We start from the raw sequence: 10976 nt of genomic DNA, 5'->3' as shown, positions 1-10976 counted from the left end.
GAGGTCATGCTTTAGAATTAGAGAGACCTCTTACCACTGGTGTGACCTTCAACAAATTGTTTAGCACCTCTCGCACCCTAAAATTAAACCTTGGTTCCTCGTCTCTGCAATTATTCCAATGACTGTGATTGTGATATTGCCACTAAGTATCCATAAGCCTGCTGGAGTATTCTTATTTTTTCCAATTTCTGCAAATGCCATGCCTTGAAGTAAGTGTTAAATATTGTTATTATAATAAACATAATTAGTACCTCTGTAAGTCTCACACCTAGTTGAAGAGTGTCGGCCTTGGCTATGATTCAAAGGTTTGTTTCTCGGAGTATAAATTCAGGTAGTTACACAATTTCTTGATCTTTCTCTGTTGGAGAGTCGTTTACACTCAGTGGCCTACCATGTGACATCAGACTTCCTTCTAGTAAATCATAAGAGAAGAAACACCGGGTGTCCAGCATTAGCAGAGCAATGCCTCAGTTTGTCACGTTTACCTCCACTGTGAACATTTAGGTGACTGGAGCATTGAGTTAACCACATTTCTCTGAATTTGGGATGATACAAATAAAATGTTCTGTCCCTGTATGTCATCTGCCTTTTCCCTCTCCGATCAATATGTTTTGCCATACTGTACCCGGTCATGTTTTTGTTCTTGTTTTTTCAATTGGCAGGTGCACAGCAAAACGTAACCAAACAGTTGTTCAACACCCTATTCTCTCCAAACAAGACCAATGTAAGCTCCCAGAAGTGCTGCTCTGACCCTGCTTCGTCCCCTCCCCTGAGGACTCAAGGAGCCCAGAGAGCCTTGAAAGGCTATTTTGTAGGGTAAAGGATGTCCCTTTAAGAAGAGCTCCCCTCTCTCTGTGCCTGTTGCCTGGATGTCCCTTTGGTAAAGAGGAGGGGCTTCCTTTTGCATATCTAGGCGAAATGCCTGTGTTTGATCATTCTTCAAAAAAATATTTATCAAGGTCTGTCCCATGACAGGCAGGGACTGGGTGCTGGCCAAAGATGCATACCACACAGTTCAGAGCTCATACTTACTTGAGGAACCAGCAGTCTAATGGGGAAGCAGACATGCCAATGTAGAATTATCACACAATGAGATAAGTGTAAAAAGAACACGTGTGGCCAGCGTGCCAGCCTGAGCCCAACTGTGCCTACACAAGGAGTCAACTTTGATAAATCTAAGGGAACAGCTGACCTGGTTAGGAGTTGATTAGACTCAGGGAAGCTACTACTGGAAGACAGTTTTGTGGCAGCCTTGAGTGGAGAAAGGGGGACAGGCAGGGTAGCCTTGGGGTGGGTAAGTGGGGTGGGTAGGAAGAAATGCCTTGTCTCTGTCTTTAGCTCCCTGCCTTGGCTCCATGGACTCATACCTGAGGCTCAGGTGGAGACGAAGGGGCTCAGTGAGACACTGAAGCCTCACTTCAGCAAGACATACTGCTTTGTGACCTGGGTGACAGAATGTGGCAAAGCTGAAGTGAAAGGCTTCTCTGCACATTTTGGGGTACCTGGAAACAGCAACCTTGGCTTGAGAGTAGTTGGGACTGTGGCTGAGACCAGACACTGCCCCCTAGTGGCTGACAGCAGGGGAGACCAACAAGGAGCTCAAAGCAGAAGAGGAAAGAAGGATGGAAGGGGGCCCAAGGGAAGATCCACCCTGCCTCCTGGGCAAACCAGGGGAGACGTGGAGGTTGCGGTGGTTCTGCACTAGGCAGGCAGACGCCCAACCAATGCAATGTGAGTTCTCACCATGGCTATGATAACCACTGCCATTCGTGCTGATGCTCAGACAAAACTTACGAAAACACAGGTACTCCATACACAGAAAATTAATTAATTAATTAATTAATTAATTTTAAAAACACTTATTTTCTGGTTATGAGCTTAAGCAAAGCAATGTCTATCCTAGTTAATAATGGAACTGCGGTCCGGTAAGGTGGAGAGACAAGAGGTGCAGGATAAGTAACAGAAGGAGATTCCGACACCAGCGCTGAGGACTGGGGGGTTGGTTCTGGTGAAAGGGGGTCAGCCAGGTGAGCGGAGGGGTGGAAGCAAAGCTCTGGGTGGAGGAGCTGCCTGCAAGATGGAACGAAAGAAAACAGCCCTGAGTCTGTAGGCAGACTGGAGTCGCATGACTAGACAGAAATGTCCAGAACCAAATTCTAAAAATAAGATTTCTCCCCTGAGCCAAACAAAATTAAATTCGATCTCCAAGTACGATTGAATAGAATTCAAACAACAACGACAAAGCATTCCAAATGGTGCTAAAGGGCAGGCTGGAAACAGAGTCCCTCCCACCCTCAAGTCCCCACTCCCAGGAGGACCGGTGGGCAGCTGCCAGGGAGCACCAGGATGACCGCATGTTGTTAAACTGCTTAAAGATTCTCTACAGATTGGTAAACAGCTGCTGCTCCAAGCCCCTGGAGTGTCACCCCCGCCCCCCGGAATTTCAGTCAGTCATTACAGGGTTAAAACTTAGATATTAGAGGATCCCCAGCATGCTTCCGGATCTCAAGCCAGCAGCATCCCTGGTCGCAGAGCTGACCCAGGTGTTAAATGTTTGACTTTCACTGTTATCCTTCCAGACAACATATCTTCACATACAGGTAGGCCCCTCCGTGCACCTTCTTTTCCTTGAATACAAATGGAAAAATTGAATACTGTTCCGTACTTTGCTTTGCTTATTTTTTTTAACCTACTTGGCCCACCTTTAAATGTATAGCCAAATATAGATTGGAGGCATTTCTTTCAGAGCTGACATAATTTAGCTGTAACTAAGATACCTAACCTGCGAAATGGAGCACAGGAAAAGGGTGAGACTTTAGAATAACGTATGGGAACTTTCCAGTAGGCCCAGAAGAATCTAGTCATTGGGGACTGTGGAAATAACACTGGGAGCTGAGAGCAATGCCTGACAGCTTGAGCAGAGGAATGGGGAGGGGCAGGGCCAACAAAATTTCCCCAAATATCCCTCCAGAGACCATCCCCTGCCACCAGCTGACAGGAGGGGCCTACACTTCCCTGAGTCCAGACTATTAGTGCTGAGTTCAAATGTTACCCAAAACCGAAGCAGTCTCGGGTGGAAGCAAAGGAAATTTCAAGTTGCACTTACCTCACCGAACGCTTTCCAGGGAGTCTTCCCTTCGCTCAATGAGGACATAAAATGAATCTTCTTCATAAATGAGTTAAAGTGTATTTCTCCGAAAAGCTCCATCTTCCCCTCAGATGCTGAAAGGAAGCATACAGTTATTTATATTCATGAGGGAGAAAACACCTATAAACAAAACTTGAACCAGATTTTCAAATTTTTTTAATGTTTTATTTATTTTTGATACAGAGAGACACAGAGCATGACGGGGGTGGGCAGAGAGAGAAGTAGGCTCCAGGCTCTGAGCTAGCTGTCAACACAGAGCCTAACGCAGGGCTCGAACCCACAAACGTGAGATCTGACCTGAGTCAGGTTGGAGGCTTAACCGACTGAGCCACCCAGGCACCCCTGAACCAGATTTTTAAATATCCTCTCCCTATCAAAAAGTCAAGGGGCTCCAGGGGGGCTCAGTTGAGCATCTGACTCTTGATTTCTGCTCAGGTCATGATCATAGGGTTTGAGTGTGAGCCCCATATTGGGCTTTGTGCTGGCTGCTTGGGATTCTTGGTCTTTTTCTCTCTACGCCTCCTCCACTCACAATGTCTGTGTGTCTGTCTGTCTGTCTCTCTGTCTGTCTCTCTCTCTCTCTCTCTCTCACAATAAATAAATAAAAGTGAAAAAAAAAGTGAAGGGTGCCTGGGTGGCTCAGTGGGTTAAGCATCCGACTTCAGCTCAGGTCACGATCTCACAGTTTGTGGGTTCATTGGGCTCTGTGCTGACAGCTCAGAGCCTTGAGCCTGCTTTAAGATTCTGTGTCTCCCTCTCTCTCTACCCATCCCCAGCTTGCTCTCTCTCTTTCAAAACTAAGTAAACATTTAAAAAAAAAAGCCAAGACCACTGAGTGTACTATTTTTATAGCCATATTTATCTTCAAAATCCAAAGAAGTAGTATGGGAGGGGAAACTCAATTTTCTATGTCTGATTTCTGTGTCTCCATACATCATGTTTTCATTATTTTAATATTAAGGAGAGAGATTAAAGAAGAATGTTTACAATTGAAGATGTCAGCCCCATAGATTTTTGGGAAAGGGAGGATAGGGAAATGAGATCAGAAAAAGGTTACCTAATATTTTTATTTTTACTGATATTCCCAGAAACTTTCAGTAGGGGAAGAGTCATTAAATGCGAAAGCAATTTCTGCTAACAGACTGCCACCTAGTGGTGAGTTCCTACCTAATTCATAATACGAGCAGCTACTGAGCTCTGGGAAGCTTTTGGAAGATATGTTTATTTCTCTTTAGATAACCCGAGGAACCTTACAGAGTATTGTTACAAGTGGACCCGACTCACTTGTGTGCTTCCCAACAGCCTCATGCTCATCAGGCAGTACCTAACACAGGCCGAACATCCTTCAAAAGGAAGTTTTGCCTCTGTACTTCTCTGAATATTGTCAAAGAAGCCTGGTCAACCAAAATTAATATTAACTTCCTTTTCTGTTTTCAGACTATGGCCCCCTCAAACCTTTCCCTTGCTAGTCATCGAACTAGGTCCAAATTTTCAAAGGGTTTTCCAGTTATTAGAGCATGATAAATGATTGTGGGTGACTCACTGGCACGTAATTCCATACATACGATTCTGAAAGAGGTCTCAAAGTCAGCAACAAGGAGACATCCTCAAGATTTACTATACGTCAGGAACCCCTCCCTTCATGCTCTCAGAGAGACACTACAGTTCTTTTTATCTGGCTCCTGCATCCTCCATGCTCCTTAGTTCTTGCTTTCTGTGTTGACACCACCCCTCTCGGCCACAGGGGTCCTTATTCTTGTATCCATACCAGTCAGCAAGGAGGTATCCTCCTCCCATCAGGGCAAAAGACTATGTTCTGGCAGCAGAGCTAGGATACCTCTCTCAGTTACCAATACTCATTCTGTATTGCGTACTATTTCAACTACTCACTGAGTGCCTACCAGGTGGCAGGCACTAGATGTGTCCCAAGGAACAGAACAGACAGCACTGTCCTCACAAAGCTTACCAACTAATGGGAAGAACTAAACACATTAACAAGTTGTGACAGGAATGGAAAGCAAGGGGTGCTAGGAAGAGGGTCTGCACAAGTCAGCTTCTCAGGACGGTTATATCTCAGCCATGATCTGAAGGAGGAGTAACAGTAAGCCTGAAAAAGAGCAGCCCAGGCACATGGAGAAGCCCTGGTCTTGGTAAGGACCTGGGGCTTCCGAAAAACTAAACAGAGGTCAGAATGCTATAAGCTAACTCCACTGGAAAAAAGATGCCGACAATATTCCAGAAGGTCTACAATCCACAATCGCAATAGTAGCATTATTCATAATAGCCAAAAAATGGAAAGCACTCAAATGTATATCAACCAATGAATGAATAAAATGTGGTATACCCGTACAATGGAGTATTATGTGGGTATACAAAGGGATGAAGTAGATTCCTGCTGCAAAATGGATGACCCTTGGAAATACTACACCAAGGAAAAGAAGCCAGATACAAAGGACTACATCATGCATGATTCCATTTATATGAAATGCACAGAGCAGGCAAATCTATAAAAACAGAAATACTAATGGTTGCTTAGAGCTGGGGACCAGGAGGAGGAAGGGAACGGGGCATGACTGCTAACACGTATGGGTTATTGGGGGGAGGGTCATGAAAATGTTTTAAAATTGACTGTGGCAATGATTGCACAACTCTGTGAAACAGTAAAGAATGCTGAACTACCATATGCTTAAAATAGGTGAATTGCATAGTACTGAATAGTATCTCAAAAAGATTAGTATTATTAAAATATTATTGTTATTATAAATAAAAATCTGGAGTTACAGAGCCCAGGTTAAGAATGCCAAATATGGAAGTACATCTTCTGTTCATTTTTTCCTTCAAGCTGGAACCCAATATGCATTCACCAAAGGGCGGAGCCAGGAGACAGTTGAGCATGACTACTCTCTCTCTCTTTTTTTTTAAAATAGTTTACTGTCAAATTGGTTTCCATACAACACCCAGTGCCCTTCCCCACAAGTGCCCTCCTCCATTCCCACCACCTCCCTTCCCCCTCCCCCTCCCCCTCCAACCCTAGATTAGTTTTCAGTATTCAATAGTCTCTCAGGTTTTGCGTCCCTCTCTCTCCCCACCTCTCTTTCCCCCTTCCCCTCCCCATGGTCCTCCATTAGGTTTCTCCTGTTCTCCTGTTGAGCATGTCTGTTCTCAAAACTATCCCTTCCTGTGGCCTCAAAGGGTTCTCTGAAACCCAGCTTATGCACAGGACTTTTCTCCCCTTTAGAGATGTCCTTCTACTAGTTGGCACTTAGTCACAGAAATTAAACTCCAAAAGGGAAGGGTCTTAGTCCTGGAGACTAGCAATCTGTCCTACTTCTAGTCTCCCTTCTCTGAAGATCTCTGGACTTTGATGCAAAAATAAACTGTTTTTCTACTAGCCCCACAGACATAGCCACACACCCAGAATTTCCAGGAGTGACTCTCATACCTATAATTTGGTTATATGTCTTTACATGGAATGCAAAGGACTCTTCTTGCTCACCACGGACAGAAGTTTTACAGGCCCACGATGGAGAGTAATGCTTCAAGATCCAAATTACATTCTCTCTCCTTCATGAACATTACCCAATGTAGCAGTATTCTAGCTGTCTCCAATCCATTTCCTCTTTCCTGGTAAGGACAACTGTAATATTGTCACTTATAATAAAAACTGTAAATTCGGTCTTCCATTTCTGGCACAGATCTTCTAAAACCCTTGACATTTCTGAAGAGATGAGAGCAATGAATGTCTTTTGTTATGTTAATTAGGTGACTTTTTGAAAGCATCTTAGAATGGGGGCTGGTTGCCAAGAGAATCAACCATGTGATTAGAAGGTTGAAACTTTTGGTTCCATGCCCAACCTTCTCCAAAATTGAATCAATCACCAATGGCCAGTGATTTGATCAATACTGCCTATGTAGGGGCGCCTGGGTGGCTCAGTTAAGCATCCAACTTTGGCTCAGGTCTTGATCTCAGTTCGTAAATTCGAGCCTTGAGTTGGGCTCTGTGCTGACAGCTCAGAGCTTGGAGCCTGCTTCAGATTCTGGATCTCCCTCTCTCTCTGCCCCCTCCCTCTCCCTCTTTCTCTCACAAAAATAAATAAACATTTAAAAAAATGAAGCCTCCATAAAAACCAAAAAAGAGGGCTTTCAGAGAGTTTCCAGTTGGTGAATGTGGAGATGTGGAAAGAGCGGTACACTTGTGCTCAGAAAGGACATGGAAATCATGAGCCCTTTCCCCACACCTTGCCCTATGCATCTCTTCCACCTGGCTGTTCCCAAGGTATAGCCTTTTACAATAAACCAGTGATCTTGTAAGTAAAATATTTCTTCGAGTTCTGTGAACTGTTGTAGCAAATTAATCAAACCCAAGGAGGGAGCCATGGGAGCCTCTGGTTTATAGCCAATGGGTCAGAAACATAGGTAATAGCCTGGGTCTGATGTAACATCTGAAGTGGGGGTGGTTGGGGAGGGCAGATTTCTATGACTGAGCCCTTAACCTGTGGAATTTGAGGCTATCACTCCGTAGTAGTGTCAGAATGGAGTTAAACTGTAGGACATCTAGCAGGCATCAAAGAACTATTCCTTCTTAGTGAGGGGAAAATCCCCACACAGTGGAATCGGTACCAGAACATTTCAGCACCATGACAAGAAGGTAAGAGGAACCTTTCTGGGAAGCCACCTTTTCCCCAAGTCCACTCAGGAAACTGTGATAAGCCTCCACTGTCGGCACCAAGGATGGAATGTGTGGCCAGTGTGATCAATTACAGTGTACTGTATCCCCCCAAGAGCTTTTTCGTCATCACTGAGTTTCAAGCTTGACTTGTAGTGAACACAATACGATGAGGAACCCCAATATATTTTTTTAAAGCAAAGGAGAGTTGAAGGGAGTAAATGTCTCCAAATCCCACCCTCTTGGCCTGCAGGTGGATAAGCACTGAGCTGTGCACCGTGGGGAAAACAAAGAAATAGGACACGGTACCTGCCTTGAACACCTCTCAGTGGAGTGAGAGGGCAAGAAAGAAAAGCATAAAAAGGAATAATAGTTGGGGCGCCTGGGTGGCTCATTCGGTTAAGTGTCTGACTTAAGCTCAGGTCATGATCTCATGGTTCAGGCCCCACTTGGGTTCTGTGCTGAAGGCTTGCTCAGGGCCTGGAGCCTGCTTCAGATTCTGTGTCTCCTTCTCTCCCTGCCCCTCCGCTCACGCTCTGTCTCACTCTGTCTCTCAAAAATAAATAAATGTTAAAAAAATTTTTTTAAATAATAATTAACGAATGCTGTACCACAATAGAAGAAAGGCCACGGAGCTCTTTGCCACTTATTAGACACGTGTTAGAGGACTTCAGGCCAGCAGTGAATCTTGGTTACCTCTCCCTTCTTCTAAGGCCTATGCCTTGTCTAAGACAGTCAAGTGTCAACCTCCCCCAGGAAGACTTTTCAGAAACACTCTCCTGCCTCATCATATCCACACACTCACCCCTCTGCCCAGCTCAGAGTCTTCCCCTCCCTCAGTGTTTCATATCTTTTTACTGGCTCATATACTTTTTTCCTTTTTTTTTATTAATAGTTTATTGCCAAGTTGGTTTCCATATAACACTCAGTGCTCTTCCCCACAAATGCCCCCCTCCATGACCATCACCCCCCTTCCCCTTTTCTCCTCCCTCTTCAGCCCTATTTTGTTTTCAGTATTCAAGAGTCTCTCATGATTTGCCTCCTTCCCTCTTCCTAATTCTATCCCCCCCACTTCCCCTTCCCATGGTCCTGTTAAGTTTCTCCTGTTAGACCTACTAGTGAAAACATATGGTATCTGTCCTTCTCTGGCTGACTTATTTCATTTAGCATGACACCCTCACGGTCCATCCACTTTGCTACAAATGGCCAGATTTCATTCTTTCTCATTGCCATGTAGTACTCCATTCCAGTACACATATTTTTAAAGGTAAATATCTTCCCCACAATTCATTGGAGAGGCTGTGAGTTTCTTAAGGGCATATAGTGGAGGCTATGATGCTTCCCCTCCACCATTTCAGTGAGACTCTTCCTTCCCCACCCTTTCTTCCCATAGCTTCTACTACAAGTGTCAGCCCTGCATGACGATCGAGGCTCTTCCTGCCTTCTCCCTGGGTCCCTGCCCAAGTATAGTCCCTGGACATCAAATCCTTAGGGGAATCTTAGGGGGGATCGCTAGGGTTTCTTAGCAAACCCTAACACACTATTATAAGGCACTACCATGTACTACTACATATATTTAAACAGTAGTTGATTCATTTAGCATATTGGTTTATTGGTTGACAATATTAAGCCTAATGTCCTATACCTTTTGGGTACCAAAATACTTAATTTTGCTTATATTTTTTAGAAACTTTTTAAATGTTTATTTATGTTTGAGATAGACTGAGACAGAGTGCAAACAAGGGAGGGGCAGAGAGAGAGGGAGACACAGAATCCGAAACAGGCTCCAGGCTCTGAGCTGTCAGCACAGAACCTGATGTGGGGCTCAAACTCAGGAACTGTGAGATCATGACCTGAGCAGAAGTCAGATGCTTAACCGACTGAGCCACTCAGGCATCCCAATTTTGCATGTATTAAAGTATGACTTTGAAAAAAATTACTAGCATCCCCCTAGGATATCATATTCTTGTTAACATTCCAAGATAGACATAATAGGGTTTTTCTTTTCCTTTTTTGCAGGAAAACAGAGTAGTGGCTAAAAGTGTCATCTCTGGACTACTTGAAACCAAATCGCAGCTCAACAACTCATGGGCACTGTGGCCTTTGGCAAATCACTTAAACTCATTTTTAAAATTCTGTTTTTCTGATCTTTAGGATGGGATGGTGCTAGAGCACTTGGATGGCTCAGTTGGTTAAGCATGGGGCTTCAGTTGAGGTCATGATCTCAGCGTTTGTGAGTTGGAGCCTGCTTGGGATTCTCTCTCTCTCTTTCCCCCTCTCTCTGCCTTCCTCCACTTGCACTTCCTCTCTCTCAAAATAGATAAATAAACTTAAAAAAAATTGAATGGGATGCTTCCTCAACTGTAAAATATGACTTTAAAAAATAGTACCCACGACCAAGGGTTGTTTTATGACTTGATTCATGAATTAATTTCTGGAGCCCTATACAATGAAAGAACTTCTATAATGAATTTAAAAGCACGTTGCAAACTAGAAAGCCCTTGGGGAAATTTATTTTCCCTAAAAGAATTAAGCATAGGCCATTGCCTTTTACGGAAAATTGAGGATAATTCACATTAACAAGAGAAAGCTGAGGGCTTGTCTATGTTTCTGATGCATTAGCACAGCACAGGACACTAGAAAGCAAACTCCTGACAGTCCTGCAAGTAGAGATATTTTGTTTAAAAATGATTATCCCGTTCAAAACTCTTTCAGTTGTTCTCCAGAATACGCTGGAAAGCTGCCGCTTTAGTAAGCAATCCAATTTTAATATCCGTCCATCGCCTTTGAACATGAGGGATGCGGCGTTGGGACAGCAGCACCAGCCTGAAAAGCACAGAGTCCCCGACTGGCGGGCCCCGTCCTCAGCCTGCTTCTGAAACGGCAGCCCAAATCTCAAAGCCCACAACCGAGAAATACCTGTCGCTGCCGGGCCCTGGACAGAAGCGGAGGCGACCAGGCGCCCTGGAAGCAGCCGCGAGCGGAAGGACCCGCGCAGCAAAAGGTGAAGCCGCGCGGCGACTGCGGCCGCGCACGCTCAGAAGTTCGCAGTCCCCGCGCCTCACCCACACCCCGGGAGCCGAGTGAGGCGAAACCGCACGTTGCGCAGCGTCAGGGGCGTGCGGGGCGCGCGGCTCGGCGCGGGCGCGGGGGCACGTGGTG

The 10976-nt window shown here is 44.9% G+C and overlaps 1 long non-coding RNA gene across 1 annotated transcript; it reads right to left on the bottom strand.

Annotated features, from left to right (window-relative positions):
- Positions 1 to 2191: 2191 nt before the first annotated feature.
- LOC115288169 lies at positions 2192 to 10905 on the bottom strand. Its single transcript, XR_003906840.1, has 3 exons — positions 10734 to 10905; positions 3107 to 3222; positions 2192 to 2627 (listed from the first exon to the last, which is right to left on the bottom strand). It is a non-coding gene; the product is annotated as an uncharacterized LOC115288169 (long non-coding RNA).
- Positions 10906 to 10976: the final 71 nt, after the last annotated feature.

This window comes from Suricata suricatta, chromosome 3 (assembly GCF_006229205.1).
Source record: "Suricata suricatta isolate VVHF042 chromosome 3, meerkat_22Aug2017_6uvM2_HiC, whole genome shotgun sequence".
Classification (NCBI taxonomy): Eukaryota; Metazoa; Chordata; class Mammalia; order Carnivora; family Herpestidae; genus Suricata; species Suricata suricatta.
This window is presented reverse-complemented; position numbering and strand designations above follow the sequence as displayed.